Source organism: Saccopteryx bilineata, chromosome 4 (genome assembly GCF_036850765.1).
Source record: "Saccopteryx bilineata isolate mSacBil1 chromosome 4, mSacBil1_pri_phased_curated, whole genome shotgun sequence".
NCBI classification, from domain to species: Eukaryota; Metazoa; Chordata; class Mammalia; order Chiroptera; family Emballonuridae; genus Saccopteryx; species Saccopteryx bilineata.
In genome coordinates this window covers 63,354,815-63,374,664 of record NC_089493.1, presented here as the reverse complement: position 1 = coordinate 63,374,664, position 19,850 = coordinate 63,354,815, and the positions used below count along the sequence as shown (strand labels likewise).

At 39.6% G+C, this 19,850-nt stretch overlaps 1 pseudogene; it reads right to left on the bottom strand.

Moving 5' to 3' along the window:
* LOC136335444 (phosphatidylinositol N-acetylglucosaminyltransferase subunit C-like) overlaps window positions 1–19,850 on the bottom strand; it is a 137,528-nt pseudogene that overhangs the window by 9,220 nt on the left and 108,458 nt on the right.

Sequence of the window (19,850 nt, the reverse complement as noted above, 5' to 3'; positions counted from 1 at the left end):
TTCCATACATAGGTGGGACATAAAAATGAGACTAAGAGACACGGACAAGAGTGTGGTGATTACCAGGGGTGGGGGGCAGGGGGGGCGGGAGGGAAGGAGGAGAGGGGGAGCGGGAGGGGGAGGGGCACAAAGAAAACTAGATAAAAGGTGATGGAGGACAATATGACTTTGGGTGATGGGTATGCAACATAATTGAATGACAAGATAATCTGGACATGTTTTCTTTGAATATATGTACCCTGATTTATTGATGTCACCCCATTAACAATAATAAAAATTTATAACAAAAGAAATGAAAACACTAAGGAACAATCAATCAAAACAGCCAACTATGTTTTACATGCTAAACAACCAATAATTTCCTTACTTTGCTTTTGCCTTTTTTTTTTAAGTCTCACCCTAAGCTCCTGACAGTGGAGTGTTCCTAACTACTTCTGATTTGGCATTTCCTGATTTCAATGAATTTTTGCTCATATAAACTCTTAAAATAAAAAAAGAAAAACCTGGCAGCAAGGAGGAGATCCTTGTTAGGAAGATGAATTGAGGGAAATAAGGCAACTATGTATATCTATATTCAGAAACAATCATAAGTCTTTACTCCATCTAATGTCCATACCTGCTTTTGATACAAGCATCAGTATACACATGCCATATTAGTTTCCTATTGCTACTATAACAAATTACAACAACTTAGTGGCTTAAAACAATACCAACTTATTATCTTACAATTCTGTAGGTCAAACGTCCGAAAATGGGTATCACTGGGTTAATCAAGGTGTTAGGAAGGCTCTGTTTCTTTCTGGAGGCCCTAAGGATGTGTCTGTATTCTTGCTTTTTCCAGCTTCTGAGGGTGCCTGTGTTCCTTGGCTGATAGCATCTCTCCCATCTTCAAAACCTGTAATATCACACCTCTCTGATTGGACTTCCGTCAGCACATCTCTGTCTGACCGCAGGTGGGATAGTGTCTTCAATTTTAAGGATTCATGATTAGATTGCGCCCACCTTAATAATCCAGGATAATTCCCCATCTCAAGGTTTGTAGCCTAATCACATCTGCAAAGTCCCTATACCATTCATTCAAGCCAGCATCATCTCTTTGCCTGGATTGTTGAAATAGCCTTCTATCTGGTCTCCATTGTTCTCATCTTGCCCACAACAGAGAAGTATCCTCACAGCAAAATCAAAAGTTGTGCTTTGTACAATTTAAGTTTGCTATATGGGTTAGACAATCAAGAGGATTTTGAGTAGTTGTCTAGTACATAGATGAATCTTCAGTCTGGAATTCATGGAGAGATTTTGAATGGAGTTATAAAATTAAGAGACATGACCATATAGAATACTAAAGAAAAGATAAGCAAAGGATGGAGTATAGTTGGCGAAGAGGCTGAGAACTGACTCCTGGGGCTTTTCAACAAGTAGCAAATTAGTAAAGACTTCTAGTCAACCAGTGAGTAGAGGAGGAAAGCTAGGAGCTGTGGCTTTCGTGAAGTCAAATGAAGAAAGTATTTTAGGAAAGATAAATTAATAAGCCGTGTCAAACACTGATTAAATATTGAGCAACATGAGGACTGAATATGAGGACTGCCAATGGATTTGGAAAGATGAAAAAGTAGTGATTTCAACAGGAGAGCTCAACAAAAGTAGATTCCAATGCCTGATTGGAGTGTGTGGCATCCGTGGAAACAGATCACTCAGATCTGCTGCTGCCAGGAGCATAGTTGATGGGCGGCCCCTGCTGCAGTCCTGAACATCCACCACATATGCATAACAGGTGAGAAAAACAAAGTTCAAAGAACTTAAGTGAACTTCCAGGATTTCCATGATTGGGAAAGAGTAGAACTGAAAGTTAAAAACTTTGTCTGCTGATTCCAACTCCAGTATTCATTTTATCACCACTCCCTTCCAGCACCAGAGGCTGGACAGAGGGTAAAAAGAACAGGGTGGGCAGGAGATGATCACACCAGGGTTGAATATCAGTGCAGGGGAGAATTGAGTTCATATTCAATATGAACCCGGTGTATACAATAGACAGAATAATAGCTAAAAACGAAACAGAATCCCAGACATTCTGTTGGTCTGATATCATTCTGAAGATACTAGCCAGTCAATGTAAAATTTAAGTGTCTGGCAACAAAACACATACTGGGATACATTCAGACCAGAACAAAAAGGCTCAAAGCTGACGGTAGGAGGAAATAGAAGATACAAGCATTTTTATAGGTTGCACAATTAGGCTATAGTTTGAAAGGGCATCATTAAGGATTCTGAGTTAGCAGGGATGTAGGCGTGTTAGAATTCAAAGATAAATTTAAGGTTCCTGTTATAGGAGACCAAATGGATGCACTCAAACAAGAATATTAACAGAGGAGCAGGGTGAAGTGGAAAGGTTGTGATAGAGTCAGATAACTAACTTCTCTTGACATCTGCTGATGTTTGGGATGGGGGAAGATTCCTCTCTTGATCTAACGGGACAACACATAACTGGTTTAATGAAGTGGTAGAACTGGTGTCATTTCTATAAGTTATAGAAAGGAGAAGGATAAAGGAGAGGAAGCTTCCATAGTTCCTGGGGATCAGGAAGGAACAGGTCTTTAATTTTTATTTCTGAATTCCTTGATTACAATGGTGAATAATACATCTTCTCCTGACTTGCTTAAGTTTTAGAATGTTTAATTTTTATGTCCTTCTTTTGCAAAGGTAATTTTTGCCTTTTTCATTATAGAAACACAAATAGCAATAGTTAGTTCTCACTTCACAACACACGGCCTTCCTGTACATAAAAGCCAGTCAACTCAACCAAGTCATTCCTTTCCTTCCCCTCTTATCTTTCTCCTCTTATTTCTTTTCCTTTCCTCCTCTCATTCCCCTCTTCTTTCTCTGTCTCTGCCTCTCTCCCCCTAAACATGCTCTAAAATCTATTTTGGCCCCATAATTTCTTTATAAACTCTAACTTTCTCATGACTGAAAATAGAATCAGTCATCATGTATGTATATTAAAGAAAGAGAGAGAAAAAAACTCAAGATCCACCATAAAAGAACAATTTGACATTGGTGATTAGAGGCAGGGAACAATTGAGAGGAAGCTGACCTGTGTAACCTAGATGTCCACAGCTTTGTCTGGAGTTTCATTGGTGTTTCATGTTTCAGAGCTCTTGGTAGAATATATGGAAGATGACCAAGAGAGAAGAACTAAAATTAATGAAATACGTGTGCAAATAATCATTCTTTAGTTCATATTGTTCACTAACCATATAAATATTTTCTCTCCCCCAGATCTCATCTCTGCCCCCCAAATGTTATTAAAACCCCCTTACCCTCCAAACAAAAGAAATCTTCAAGTCATATAGGCAATCCCTACCTTTTGACACTCTCTATATCTGACTACTGCAATCATCTTAGGCTTCTTCTTCTTTAGATTTTATGCAGTATACATTCTTAATTTGTAAACACTTAATTTATTCAACAGTGAATAAATAATTTTCCATTTAGTTCCTTAGTGTTCTGGATAAACTTTTCCCTACAGAATGCCACACAAGGGCAGAATATTATTTATCTCTGAAATCTGTCACAGGAGAGAATCCCCCAGAAATGTAGGGTGGATGGATAGATAAATGAGTAGAAAAATAAATGAACTACTTTCCATTTATCCTTTATTCTCTACTTATTGGTGCCTTACCTCAAATGATCCCTCTTCCATGATGTCATTCTTGAGTTTATCTTGTAGATATCCCTCAGTTATTCGAACTTTTAAAGGCTTTGTTTCCTAAGACACTGATATTATCCCATCTTGTATGTTTGTTTTACTATCTTGTGTTTTGAGTTTGTTTTAGTCTTCCATGAAAATGGCCTTTTGTTTCATTCATCTTTCTATTTCCTGTTATACCTAGCACAGAGCTTACACACAGTAGATGATCATTAAATACTTTTAATGGGGGGAGATATCATTAAATATTTTAATATAATTTAAACCAGAATAATCTGATTTTCATTAAATGCTTGCAAGATAGGTAGAACTGATATTATTGTCCCCATTTTATTGATTAAGAGACTGAGGTTTAGAGAAGTTAATGATCATCACTCAACTGGCCACAGTCACCCAAGTAGCAAAACCTGGCCAGCAGGAGAGCACAGGACTAAAGAAGAACCAGCTTGTACCAGGACCTTTTCCTGACTCACTATGCATTTAACAGATCTGCTTTTAAACAACCTTTAAAAAGAACATGCTGGGTCATAAAAATGAAAAACTTCTGCATGTAGGAATACAATAAGGTCTTTAAATATATTTGCCTGCTTTGATCTTTACTCTAGCAGGGCATATGTCATATTTTCCTTTTAACCAGTATACATCCATCACCATACACCATCTTACCCAGATGTCTTATGTCTAAAATCTGTTCTTATGTTCTAATGTCACCATTGCCCACCTTGTCAAGGCCCCGTTGCCTTAGAATTACATAATGGCTGAGCTCCTTTAATTGCTCTTTCCACCATATGGGTCACGCACTCCACCTGCCAGTTAATTCTCCACCACAATGCTAACATATCTTTCAAAAAGACCATTGTTTAAATACTGCCAATAGTACCCCTAGTACTTTTAATGGCTATCCTCTGATTTCAGAATGAGATCAAACTCTTCAGCCTGAAATTTAATCTCACAGCCTTGCCACCAATCTCATTTCCAGCCTTTTCTGATACCACTCCACAAAGAAGCTTCCATTCTTCAAGCTCAGATTCTCCACAGATGACACATGTGTTTCCTTCTTCCCTTCTTAGTCATGTCATTACTCTTACTTAAAATGTCTTCTCCTTTCTTCACCTTTTATCTAAATGCTAACCTATCTTTAAAGCACAGCTCAAAAGCTATGTCCCCTCTGAAGTTTTACCATATGCATCATCCTTTGGTAATTATTCTTTCCTCTGAATTCCTTTAGCATTTTCTATATGCTACTTGACTATCTTATAAAAGAAAATATTCACTGATAAATCTTCAACTCATCCCAAATTAAAACCCAGTTCCCATTAAACTAAAACTAAAACCCTTTACCCATTAAACAATAGTTATCCATTTACCCTTCCCTTAGCCACTGTTTTCTAAAAATCTCTTGTGTTTATAACATGCAGTATGGTTGAGAAACTCTGATTTATAGATTAGTATACCCATCTTCAGCTCTAGCCTGCAGTACCACTGAGGCTTAAAAATCATTGTTGGCTGCACTGTGCCAAAGGTGGAGGCATTCTATGGTATTTTGTGAGCAGTTTTCCTCAATTTTTTCAGTGGGGCAGTTGACTGTGTACCTGGCACCTCAAGTTTCTGGTGTTACCCAGATTTCTCTCTCTCTCTCTCTCTCTCTCTCTCTCTCTCTCTCTGTCTCATTTTTTTTGGCATTCACAGAAGTGAGAGACTCAAGCTCTGTTTTCCAGTTTACTCGCTAGGTCTTGTCCCTTCTTTGGTAAGGTTTGGTCCTCAACATGTTAAGCTTTGCTTTAAAAAAAGATCTGAAAAAATAATTTCTAGAATGACTTGAATTTGCATTTTTTTAAGGGAGGGGGAAGAGAGAGAGAGATAAGCATCAACTTATTCATTTAGTTATGCAACCATTGATTGCTTTTCATATGTGCTTTGATGGAGGCTCAAACCAGAGACCTCAGGTTGAGCTGGTGACCCCAGGATCAAACCCATGACCCAAGCACACAGGGATGATACTCCATCCACAGCACCACCAACCAGGGCACAAATTTACATCTTAACGGTCACTCTCTGCAGTACATTTCTTTCTGAAGTGGATGAAGCTTTTTTCCCCCTGCTAGTAGTCATTCTACATCATTCCTTGCCCACAGGGTGACAAGAGGCTGGATATGAATGTAAAGAAACTGTATAGGGCTGAACATTTTAGAAGGCACTACATTTTTGATAGTGGGAAAAGTGAACAAATCTTACACTTCTATTTCAGAATGAAGCACTTCTATTTCAGAATGATGAACTGGTTCTTAATTTTTTTAGTTGCTGAAATATTTATAATGCATGATTTTATTCAATGTTCTTCTATCATAATATATAACTTGATGTGGATAAGGAGAAATATAGAGGGGTAAAATTAGATTTACTTAAAATTTTGAAAGCATGGTGCTGAAGCCTACTATCATTCATGTTTGAAATTAAGGCAACAACATTTGTGAAGGGAAAGTAGAGAACAAAAAAGAGTGATGAACAAGGTGCTATCATTTTGACATTTTATCACTCATTTATTTATTAGGTGTCTGTTACTATGTCCATACTAGATACAAAGAGGGGTTCAAATATTAAAGTGCAATATCCGACCTTCAGGCACTTACTATCTAATATGGAAGAGACAAAACAAGCAGTTAACAAAGTAAAATTAAATTTTAAAAAAGTGATATGAGAAAGGTAGGACTCAAGATTAAAAGGAAGGCCCTGGCCAGTTGGCTCAGTGGTAGAGTGTTAGCTTGGCAAGTGGATGTCCTGGCTTATTCTTGGTCAGGGCACACAGGAGAAGCATCCATCTGCTTCTCCACACCTCCTTCTCTCACTTCTCTCTCTCTCTCTTTCTCTCTTGCTCTCTTCCTCTCTTGCAGTTGTATCTTGATTGAAGCAAATTAGCTCTGGGTGCTGAGGATGGCTCCATGGCCTTGCCTAAGGCACTATGAAAAGCTCGGTTGCTGAGCAATGGAACAAGGGCCCCAGATGAGCAGAGCATCGCCCCCTAGTAGGCTTGCTGGGTGCATCCCCATTGGGGTACATGCGAGAGTCTGTCTCTCTACCTCCCTTCCTCTCACTGAATAAAAATAAAAAGAGAAAAAAGATCTATGCCGATTGTGTTAATTAGGAGAAACTTAGTGTTAGAAAAATTTGAGCAAAGTCCCTTATAGCAGATAAGGGTTAAATATGTCATTAACATAGGAAAGTTGGTCCAAGGTTCAGGCATAGTGTTAACAAAAGGATAGATAGAGTCTGGCTAGGACACAATTACTTGAGTAAATAAGTAAAGACGAGCACAGACCGGGGAGGGTTTGTCACTAGACTATAGGGAACTATTAATATTTCTATCCAGATGACTGTTATAATTAGAGTTGTGTTTCATTCAGATAGATGAATTTGACCATGATGTGTTGGTTGAATTGGAATGAGGAAGATTAGACACAGGGATACTGCAATACTAGACTGCCTTTTAAAGTTCGCATACTGACTCTTACATGAATGACAGTTTGATAGAATTGAAAAATCCTAGACTTGAAGTCAGAAAGCTTTCTCTGGCTACAGCTCTTACTAGCTGTGACCTTGGACATATACCCTCAGTTTCTTTTTTCAAGTGAAATTAATACCTATCTTTCAGAATTACTTTGCTATGACACAGAAGACAATATTATATCACATTTGCATTTGGGAGAATAAAATTACAATCAGGAAATTCACAGGTACTTTGGGTTCTCAAGACAGTTTATTCAATACTCATTTAACCCATATTTATTGAGCTTCTGCATGGGTCTGTGACTGTGCAGGAAGATGCGAAGTAGCTACAACTCAGAACTGCTTGGGAAAAGTTCATAGTCTAGTACTAGAGCCATACCTATACACAGACAATCTTAAAGGTTTATGATAAGAGTTTATACAAAGCATTATGGGAACATGAAAGAAGGCATAATCATCTAATTTTGCAGAGGAAATGTAGAGCTTCACAAGGAAGCAATCCCTTCAGATGAATCTTGGAGTGCTATAGTCCATCTGCTACCCAAGTGGAAGAAGAACATACGAGGCAGAGGAAATGGGGTGTAAAAATATAAAGAAGAAAGGGATTGCATTTAGCTACAATTCCTTTATTAAACTGAAAATAAAAAACAACAGTGGTTTAAACACAGGTGAAATTTATTTATTTTTCCTTCATACGAGGAAATCGAGCAGTTGTTGGCACTGGTTCAGTGACTCAAGGATGTTAGGTCCTCAGTCTTTGATATTCTTTTGCCCTCTATTCCAAAGGAAGTTGAGAAATGAAGACTTTCTTTTTTTTGGGGGGGGGGGGAGAGACAGAGAGTCAGAGAGAAGGACAGATAGGGACAGACAGGAAGGGAGAGAGATGAGAAACATCAATTCTTCATTGCAGTTCCTTAGTTGTTCATTGATTGATTTCTCATATGTGCCTTGACCGGGGGGCTATAGCAGACCAAGTGACCCCTTGCTCACTGAGCCAACGACCTTGGGCTCAAGCTGGTGAGCTTTGCTCAGACCAGATGAGCTCATGCTCAAGCTGGTGACCTCGGGGTCTCGAACCTGGGTCCTCCACATCCCAGTATGACGCTCTATTCACTGTGCCACTGCCTGGTCAGGCTGAAGACCTTCTTATATTTATTTATCTTTTTTAAGCTGGGCACAAAGTTACCCCAACAAAATCAAAATTCTGTTAAAATGGAGGAAAGGGGTGACTATAGAGACTAATGGTCTTTGCTATACATTTTTCAGAAATTGCAAATGGTGTAGCTGGATGATGGCACGTCAGAGAGGACTGATAGACAAAGCTGGAGAAGCAAGCTGAACTAAACCAAGGGAAAAACTAAAAGTTTATTTGTACAATTTTTTTTTCCACGGGAAAGTATATCCAAAGTTCCTGGATAAGATACTAGGAACATGCTCCTGGTTATAGCCACAGCACTAGGAAAATTCTTTATTCCCATCACATTTTTGCCAGTCAATAGATCAGAAACCTCCCAAATCCTACAAATGTCGCCAAGGGCAGGGTTCCAGCAGGAAATACTGGTTGTTTTGCATATGCTGCAGAAGATTAATTTTTCTCCCATGCTTTGTTAACGACAAAAGTCACCGCTGCCAATAATATTTTTGTTTTGTTTTGTCCCTTTATTCTTTTCCTTTTTGTGTTTGGAATTTACACCAGTGTGTGGCCCAGTGACTTCATTTCTCCTCCCTGTTAATGAGCTTTCAGCAAGATTCCACTTCCCTGACTGAAAGCCAAGCAGAGTCACATCTAGGCTCCAGGGTTTTGGAGATTTAATTTTGTTTTTATATTTTTCAACTTTCCATCACTCTGTCACATTGTTGCGAGTCTTCTTCCCCTCTTCCGGGAAGCTTTGGGCAGTTGCTCCTTTAGCATGCTCCCCGTCTCCCTTTTGACTCCTTCCTTCCCTGGGTACACGTATCCTTTCTCGCTTAAGGAAAGGTCAGGAAAGTGGTTAGTGACCTGTAGGGTTAAATACTTTCTAATATCTGACTAAACCCTTCCTACTACCAAATTAAACCCATATCCTATAGTGTTGATATAAAATAATGCTTTGATGTTTCTTTTTCTCATCTCAAAAGTAATCCCTGTTTATTTGTAAAAAAAAAACCTTGAAAAATACAAATCAATCAAAAAAGAACCGGAACTCATCCATAATCCAACCATCCAAGAATACCCACTATTAACACTTTGGTACATGTTCTTTCTTTTCACTCCTTCTGTTATGCATACAGGTTGTGTATATTTTTTGTCAGTTACATCCTGTACATGTTACTTTGAACTCATGAACTCTTCCCTCAATGTGCACACATATTTTCCTTCTCTTGAAGTGATAGAACACTTTTCACTAAATCATCACTTAGTGTTTACAGTAATATGATATCAATGAGGGGGATTCCGGTCAAGATGGTGGCAAAAGTAAATGCAGTACTTACATCCTTCCACAACCACATCAAAATCACAACTAACCTACAGAAAAACCATTATTCAGAAATGCCTAAAATCTAGCTAAACAGAAGCCTTACAATTAAGGATATGAAAAAGAAGCTACATGAAGACTGGTAGGAGGGGTGGAGACATAGAATAGGCTGGCTTATATTCATGTAGAAGATAAAAATCAGGAGAACTATCTCAGCTGTGGAGGTTCCACCTGAGGAGTGAAGGGTTCCAGCCCCATACCAGACCCCCAGCCTGGGGTTCCAGTTTCAGGGAGAGAAATCCCTCTAAATTCTGGCTGTAAAAACCAGTGAGGATTGTGGCTGAGTGAGATAGAGGGCTGCTGGAGTCCCACATGTTCCTCTTAATAGACCATGCAAAGACTAACTAGTACTCAGTTGCTCTGAGCTCTCGCACTGGGACAGCAGCTCCAAAGGCACCAGGGTCATACAAACAGGAACTGAATTGTTTGGCATTCTCATGAGAGCTAGAGGGGGGCAACTTTCTCCCAGACAGAAGTCCTGGCAGATGCCATTGTTCCCTTGCTGAGCTCTCCCCATACAGAGCCAGCATCAACCTGGCTATCACTGTTCACCCAGCCTTGTTGATTCCCTGAGACCCTGTCCCACCATCTTGCAGGCTGTTTCCAGTGGCTTTTCCATATAAATGGCCTGTCTGGGCTGGTGCTTCAGATTTTCCTAATATCTCTCAAACAAGCAGCATCTGGCCTTGTGGTTCCCTGTACCTCTCATTAAGTGGCCCCAGGCCAGGCTCCAGTGGCAGCCAGCCTCGGTTCATAGCTTTAGCCTCTTCTGGGCACGTCCAAAGCCCAGCACAAGTAGCAACCATCTACAGATTGCTTTAGCACATGTCAAGCGACCCTGGGGAGAACACAGGAAGCAGCTAACCTTGGTCTGCACCTCCTGGGAGGCCCCAGAGCCAGAGCACCTGGTGCACAGCATCAGGCCATATCCAACCACATCAGACGCACCACCCAACCACTTCCACAGGTGACATACTCAAGGGGCAGATTCAGCGGGCACCAGGGCCTTGCAGAAGTAAGTCCTGCTCTGTGGAGTGGGCCCCAGCATAGCTGATCCTCCATGGTGGTCACAGCCAATCCTAGCAGCTAATTAGCCTGAAAGTAAATCCCTCCCATTGATATGCCAACAGCAAACAAGTTTCAATTACAACAGCAGGGTGGACACAGCCCACACAAGGAGTACACCTAGAGCACCAACCTGGGTGAACAGGGAAGCTATGCCACTGAATGGTATGGGACAGCTACTACTACATTACGCCATACTGCCAAGCCTGGCAGACGTAACAGCTCTACCTAATACATACAAACAAACACAGGGAGGTTGCTAAAATGAAGAGACAAAGAAACATGTCCCAAATGAAAGAACAGAACAAAACTCCAGAAAAAGAACTAAACAAAATGGAGATGAGCAATCTATCAGATGCAGAGTTCAAACCACTGGTTATAAGGATGCTTAATAAATTTAGAGGAAGACTAGATGAACTTAGTGCAAACTTTGACAAAGAGCTAGAAAACAAAAACAGGAGATAGAAAACATAGAAAGGACTCAGAAATGAAGACTATATCAACTGAAATGAAGAATACATTACAAGAAATCAACAATGGAGTAGATGAGGCAGAGACTCAAACCAGATATTTGGAAGCTAAGAGAGCAGAAAACACCCAATTAGAACTGCAAAAAGTAAAAAGAACCCAAAAATGAGGATAGTATAAGGAGCCTTTAGGACAACTTCAAGCATACCAACGTTTGCATCATGGGAGTGCCAGAAGGAGGAGAGAGCAAGAAATTGAAAACCTATGTGAAAAATTTTTGACAGAAAACTCCTTAACCTGGTGAAGGAAATAGATATACAGGGGCAGGAAACTCAGACAGTCCCCAAAGAGGCCTATTCCAAGACATGTCATAATTAAAAGTCCAAAGGTTAAAGACAAAGAGAAAATCTTAAAAACAGCAAAAGAAAAGCAGTTAGTTATCTACAATAAATCTCCCTTCAGACTATCAGCTGATTTATCAACAGAAACTTGCAGGCCAGAGCAAATTGGCAAATAATATGCAAAGTGATGAAAAACAAGTACCTACCACCAAGATTCTTCTACCCAGCAAAGCTATCATTTAAAATCTAAGGACAGATAAAGAGCTTCAGAAACAAGAAAAAACTAAAGGAGTTCATTGCCACCAAACAAGTATTACAGAAAGGGTTAAAGGGCCTGACTGGTGATGATACAGTGGATAGAGCATTGACCTGCGATGCTGAGGTCCCTGGTTCAAAAGCCCGGGGTCACCAGCTTAAGCATGGGATCATTGAAATGATCTCATGATTGCTGGTTTGAAACCCAAGGTCACTGGCTTGAGCCCAAGGTAAACTGGCTTGAACAAGGCATCACTGGTTCGGCTGGAGCCCCCTGGTCAAGGCATATATGAGAAGCAATTAATGACTAACTAAAATGCTGCAACTATGAGTTGATGCTTCTCATTTCCCTCCTTTCCTATCTCTCTCTTTCTCTCTCTCTCTCTTTTGTATTTTTCTGAAGCTGGAAATGGGGAGGCAGTCAGACTCCTGCATGCGCCCGACCAGGATCCACCTGGCATGCCCACCAGGGGGCGATGCTCTGCCCATCCGGGAGTTGCTCTGTTGCAACCAGAACCACTCTAGCGCCTGAGGCAGAGGCCATGGAGCCATCCCCAGCGCCCGGGCCATCTTTGCTCCAATGGAGCCTTGGCTGCGGGAGGGGAAGAGAGAGACAGAGAGGAAGGAGAGGGGGAGGGGTGGAGAAGCAAATGGGCGCCTGTGCCCTGGCTGGGAATCGAACCCGGGACTCCTGCACACCAGGCCGATGCTCTACCACTGAGCCAACCGGCCAGGACCTCTCTTTCTCTCTTTTGCTTAAAAAAAGAAGTTAAAGGGTCTAGTTTAAGAAGAAAGAAAAAAGATTTAAAAATTGGCAATAAATACATATCTCTCAAAAATTACTTGAAATGGCCTGACCTGTGGTGGCGCAGTGGATAAAGTCTTGACCTGGAAATGCTGAGGTCGCTGGTTCGAAACCCTGGGCTTGCCTGGTCAAGGCACATATGGGAGTTGATGCTTCCAGCTCCTCCCCCCTTCTCTCTCTTTGTCTCTCTCTCCTCTCTCTCCATTTCTGTCTCTCTCTCCTCTCTAAAAATGAATAAATAAAAAAAAATTACTTGAAATGGAAACAAATTAAATGCTCCAATCAAAAGACATATGGAGGATGAATGGATAACAAATCAAGACCCTTACATAGGCTGTCTATAAGAGACTCACTTCATATCAAAAGATACACGCAGGCTAAAAGTAAAGGGATGAAAAAAGATATTTCATGAAAATGAAAATTAACAAACAAACAAAAACCTGGAGTAGTAATACTTATCAAAATGAACTTTAAAACAAAGTCTATAACAAGAGACAAAGAAGGACCCAACAATTCTACCTCTGCATATTTATCCATAGAAAGCCAAAACACTAAATCAAAAAGATGTATGCACCTATATGTTTATTGGAGCATCATTTACAATAGCTGGGATATGGAAGCAACCGAAATGTCCATCAAAAGTTGAATGGATAAAGAAGTGGTGCATATATGTAATGGAATATGACTCAGCCATAAAGAAGAATGAAGTCTTGCCATCTGCAACAACATGGACAAAGAGGGTATTGTATTGAGTAAAATAAGTTAGACAGAGGAAGACAAATGCCATGTTTTCACTTATAACTGAAATCAGCAAAACAAAATAAATGAACAGACATAGACAGACTCATAGACACAGAGAACATTTTGATGGTTGCCAGATGGGGTAATGGCTGAAAAAGGTGAAGGGATTAAAAAGTTCAAGTTGGTAATTACAGAATAGTCATGAGGATGTAAAGAACAACATAAGAACTATAGTCAATAATATTGTAATAATTGTATGGTACTAGATGAGTATGAAATTTATTGAGTGATCACTTAGTAAGTTATATGTCTAACACTGGGTTGTGCATGTGAAACTAATATAATATTGTATGTCAACTGTAATTGAAAGCTAAAAATTATTTCAGGTAAAAAATAATTATACCGGCCCTGGCCGGTTGGCTCAGCAGTAGAGCGTCGGCCTAGCATGCGGAGGACCCGGGTTCAATTCCCGGCCAGGGCACACAGGAGAAGCGCCCATTTGCTTTTCCACCCCTCTGCCGCGCTTTCCCTCTCTGTCTCTCTCTTCCCCTCCCGCAGCCAAGGCTCCATTGGAGCAAAGATGGCCCGGGCGCTGGGGATGGCTCTGTGGCCTTTGCCCCAGGCGCTAGAGTGGCTCTGGTCGCAACATGGCGACGCCCAGGATGGGCAGAGCATCGCCCCCTGGTGGGCAGAGTGTCGCCCCTGGTGGGCGTGCCGGGTGGATCCCGGTCAGGCGCATGCAGGAGTCTGACTGTCTCTCCCTGTTTCCAGCTTCAGAAAAATGAAAAAATAATAATAATAATAATTATACCAATGATGTGAATGTACTTAACACCACTGAACTGTAGACTTAAAAATGGTTAAAATGGTAAATTTTATGTTTTGTATATTATACTACAAATTAAAAAAACACAAGCTGTAAAAAACAAATGATATCAACATTGTTCACAATTAGTTATTTAATATACTATATACTGCATTTCACTTCGGGCACAACTTTATCTCTTTTAGAAAGTCAGTAATTGCCTGTGTTTTCTTTACTATTTGCCTAGTATCTATGGAATGGATCTCAACCCTTCCAAGAGAATTATAAAACCTAAAACAATACTAATACATCAGTTGTTTTTGTTTGTTTGTTTGTATTCCTATTTTCTTCCTTTCTTTTCTTTCTATCTTTTTTTCTTTTGCAATATCCTGCTTAAAGTCCTCCACAATCTTACTCCTATGCAAACTGCAGGCTGAATCTAACTTTGTTTCAATCTTGGAAAGTCCTTTCACCTCGATTCTATCTTGGATTTCTTTATTCCTGAACCCCAATACCTTTTTCTTGCTTTAAAGCCTCATTGATGAAGGATACTTGAATAACTTCCTGGAAAAACTTTGCACGTAAGCTGAAATTTTTATGCCCATAAATAACTGAAAATCTTTTATTATAAACTTCCCTCACTTGGTTGGTAGTTTGTCTGGGTAAAGAATTCAACATTGCAAATACTTTTTCCTCAAAAATTGGAAGGCCTTGTTCCACTGTTTCTGACTTCCAGGATTGCTGTTGACATATCTGCCATTCTGATTCTTAAAACTTTGCATGTTATCTGCCTGACCTGCGGTGGCGCAGTGAATAAAGTGTCGATCTGGAATGCTGAGGTCGCTGGTTCAAAACCCTAGGCTTGCCTGGTCAAAGCACATATGGGAGTTGATGCTTCCTGCTCCTCTCTCTCTCTCTTTCTCTCTCTCTCTCTCTCTCTCTCTCCTTTAAAATGAATAAATAAATAAATTTTAAAAAACCCCTTTGTATGTTATCTGGTTTATGTGTTTTTCAATCTTAAAAAAATTGTTTTTATGTCTTGGGCAGAAGCAGATTAAGGTCAGTTGAGGCCTTGAGTGCAGAAGAAAATACTGGGCCTCTTACATTAGAAAAAAAAGTGTAAAGTTGGGGTTTTGCAGGGCCCTTCAGAAGTCAGGCCCAGGGCACATGCCCTGAGTGTCCATCATTAAATCTGCCTCTGGTCTGGGGATTTTTTTCTGGGTAAATTTTGCATTTCTGTGATCTTTGCTGACCTCCATTTTATCTTTTTTTTCTTATTTTGGAACTTCTGTTATTCAGATATTGTCTTTCTTGAGCTGATGTTCTTATCTCTTTGTGTTTTCTTTCCTCTTTTCTTTCTTTGGATCTGTTGTTATTTTCAATAAATAGAAACCATATCATTTCATTTGTTGCAATGAGTGATAAATTGGAGGCAATCACTCATGAGGATCCCAGAAAGCTTTTTCATCTACCAATTAACTGAAGGATAAGCATTTTCATCACCCAAGCCTTTGGTTAACTTTTTCTTTTGCTCTCTGTTCTCCAACCCCCTTCAGTCTGCTGCTTTCAGAATGGAACTCTGGGCCCTGGCCAGTTGGCTCAGTGGATCGAGTGTCAGCCTAACCTGTGGACATCTTGGGTTTGATCCCTAGTTGGGGCACACATGAGAAGCAACCATCTACTTCTCTTCCCTTCTGTATCCCCTTTCTCTCCCTCTTCTCCTCCCACAACCAGTGGCTCAAATGGTTTGAGTGTCAGCCCTAGGCACTGAGGATAGTTTGTTTGGTCTGAGCATCAGCCCCAGATGAAGGTTGCCAAGTGGATCCCAGTCAGGTAGCATGTGGTAGTCTGTCTCTTTCTCTCCCCCTCCTCTCACTTAAAAAAGTAAAATAAAAACATAAAAGAATGAAATCTGCCTTCAAATCTTATCCTAGGTGAGAGGCTTGTCTATCAGCTACCCTTAATAAGGAAATGGAGATCCCTAACTTAACTGAGGGACCTGGACATTTTTTTTTGATCTCCACTTCATCCCAAGGCCCATGAATATTTTCTTTAAAAAGCTGCAAATGAATACAGAAGGACAGAGACAGGAGATGGCCACCAGCAGAAGGGCAAAGAGGATGGCTCCCACAGCACTAATGGACTGCAGGCCTCTCAAAGGCAAAAGAAGAGTAACTCTTACATAGCTGCGGGGAGTATATACCTTCAATTTCTTCTGTTAACATGGGCCACAGGGCAATAATCTGGATGGCAAATGTCACCATGATGAAGGCATGCAGGAACCAGGGCAGGCATGAGGCAAGGCAGGTAGAAGTAATGATAGTCATGTTCAAGGACAGTGTGCTGGACACAGTGGCAGCATTGGCACTGTGGTCAAAGAAGATGAGGTGGCCTAAAAGCATGAAGACTGATGTGGCATAGATGGTGCCAGTGCTGACAGACCGTCGGGGTCTTCAGTACTGGGCAAAAACTATATGTGAGAGTGACAAAGTCAGCCTACTGGTGTGCTGCTCTTCCTCAGTCCTTCACCTCCATCAATGAGATTAAAAATAAAAAGCATAGCCAATCAGGGAAAGTGGGTCCCAAAAAAGCAGTGGGGGCCAGAAGACCTTGTTCATATGCTACCAGCTGACCATAAAAACACAAACATTACATAGCTTCTGGATACTACACGGGACTCAAATACCACCACTCAGTATTAATGTTTTACAGCACAGATTTTTTTTTTTGACATTACATTTTGACATATTAATTTTTTTTAATTTTATATTACTTATTTTAGAGAGAGAGAGGAAGAGAAAGAGAAAAAGAGAAACATTGATTTGCGTTCCACTTATTTATGCATTCATTGGTTGATTTCTGCACGTGACCTGACTTGGGGATGGAACCTGTAACCTTGGTGTGTCAGGATGACACTCTAACCAACTGAGCTACCCGGCCAGGGTTCCTAGCACATATTTTTTTCCAAAAGCTCTTCTATGAACCGTTGCTCCACGTAGTTGTCAGGAATGGCTGACTCTGATCTTTGCCACCTGGCGTTAATTACAGGTTAGAAACACATTCTTCTTTCCCTCCAGTTCAGGGCGGTTCAATTTCCCTTGCAGAAGTCCACATGGTTCTTGTTCTTTATAAAGTTTTGAAATTAAGTCCTCTCTGGAAAGTCTATGCTGTATTGTGGTTGATATTTGCCAACCTTCCTTGTCTTTCAAAGGCAGCAATGCAGACTATGCCTGCAATAGATGAGTTTCTTCTCCGAGGCAAGACAATTCAGCCAAGTTCCAGCCTGGTGGCTGGGAGGGGACCGGGAGGGGCAGCTGCCCACTTCCCTTCTCCTCTTTTCCATTGCTGGCTTTTTGTATTGTTTTCTGAGGATTTCTTCTACTATCTTCCAACACTTCTATTGAACTTTTCCAGGCCGTTTATTATCCATACAGGTTACTTTTTTTTCCTTTCTTTTTTTATTTTTTCGATTTATTTTAAATAAAAGGGAATTCTTATGTGCGTGATGGAAACTGAAACTACTAATGACTTAACAGAAAAATTTTCTTCTCCAGTTGTTTCTGAATTGTGTGTGATTTTTATTTTTTGTAATTTCTTTATTTTGGTCTCTTTGCTGGAAGCATTCCTCAAATATCTAGTCATTTTCTCAGTTTATATCTAAGGAATCACTAAGAAACTGATTTGGTTAGAAGCTCTGTGGGCCTGAATGATCCTTGTTGAATGATGAATTCTCTGCTGTAGAAGAAATAGAACTGCAGAACTTAACTGCAAGTCCTTTCTCTTAAACTGATCAATTTTATTACAGGAGAATCCTCCATTCTCTTGTTTATGGAACAAGTTATGGGCTGACTACCAGCCTATTGTGTAGCCTTACACACACATACACATTCTTTTTTTATATATGAGACCTTACGATGCATGTTTTCTACAATGTGTTTTAATCTACCAATATATCCAAGATCTCTTCCCATGTCTGTGTGCATAGGAATGCATAGGAATATAAAATAGATGCCCAGAATTTCATATTATATATGAGCCATAATTTACTTAAATTGTTTCTAATTGATGGGCATTTAGGTATTTTTTTTCTATAACAACATTGCAATTCTGTCTTTATCTTTCTGTATTTGTGCAAGAATATCTATACAATCAAGTTTTTGAAGTGTAATGGTTGGATCAAAGGCTGTAAATATTTAAAATTTTTATCAATCTTGCCTCAATATTACCAAACTATTCTCCAAGAAGGTTATACCAATTCATATAACTCCCAAGGGTATATAAGAGTACCTGCTTACTTATATTTTTGACAATTCTGGATCTCATTAAACTTTTTCAATTTGGCATTTCAACAAGATTTTTAAATATATATCTAATTCCAGTTATAACATACATTTCTTTAATTATAAGTAAGGTTGAATACATTTTACTATTTTTATTAGCCATTTGCATTTATCTTAATATAAACTTTTTCTCTGAATTCTGTTACATTTTTTTAAATAATTTTATTTTTAATGGGGTGACATCAATAAATCAGGATACATATATTCAAAGATAACAACTCCAGGTTATCTTGTCGTTCACTTATGTTGCATACCCATCACCCAAAGTCAGATTGTCCTCTGTCACCTTCTATCTAGTTTTCTTTGTGCCCCTCCCCCTCCCCCTTTCCCTCTCCCTCTCTCCCCTCCCCCCGTAACCACCACACTCTTATCAATGTCTCTTAGTTTCACTTTTATGTCCCACCTATGTATGGAATAATGCAGTTCCTGGTTTTTTCTGATTTACTTATTTCATTTCGTATCATGTTATCAAGATCCCACCATTTTGCTGTAAATGATCCGATGTCATCATTTCTTATGGCTGAGTAGTATTCCATAGTGTATATGTGCCACATCTTCTTTATCCAGTCTTCTGTTGAAGGGCTTTTTGGTTGTTTCCATGTCCTGGCCACTGTGAACAATGCTGCAATGAACATGGGGCTGCATGTGTCTTTACGTATCAATGTTTCTGAGTTTTGGGGGTATATACCCAGTAGAGGGATTGCTGGGTCATAAGGTAATTCTATTTTCAGTTTTTTGAGGAACCACCATACTTTCTTCATAATGGTTGTACTACTTTACATTCCCACCAACAGTGGATGAGGGTTCCTTTTTCTCCACAGCCTCTCCAACATTTGTTATTACCTGTCTTGTTAATAATAGCTAATCTAACAGGAGTGAGGTGGTATCTCATTGCAGTTTTGATTTGCATTTCTCTAATAACCTGTTACATTTTTTCAATTGGGTTATTAGTCTTTTCTTATTGAGTTGTTCAGTTTTTCTGTATGTTGAAGAAATTAGGCCTTTGCATATTATTTACTTCATTTGACTTTTTAAACTTTCTTTCTAGTTTTATTTTTTGATTGAAATTTTAAATTATATGTTATTTTTACTTTATGACTTTGGTTTTAAGTGAATCTTTGAAAAACTTTCCTTACTCTGAGATGATAAAAAATATTTTCACTATGTTTTATCAAGTGTTTCATTCTGGTTTCTATTATATTGAGGTATCATACTTTATTTAAGCAATCCTCTATTATTAGACCTTTATGCTGTTTCCCATTTTCTGAAGGACATGTCTTCTTGTTTTGTCTTGGACTCTTAAGAAA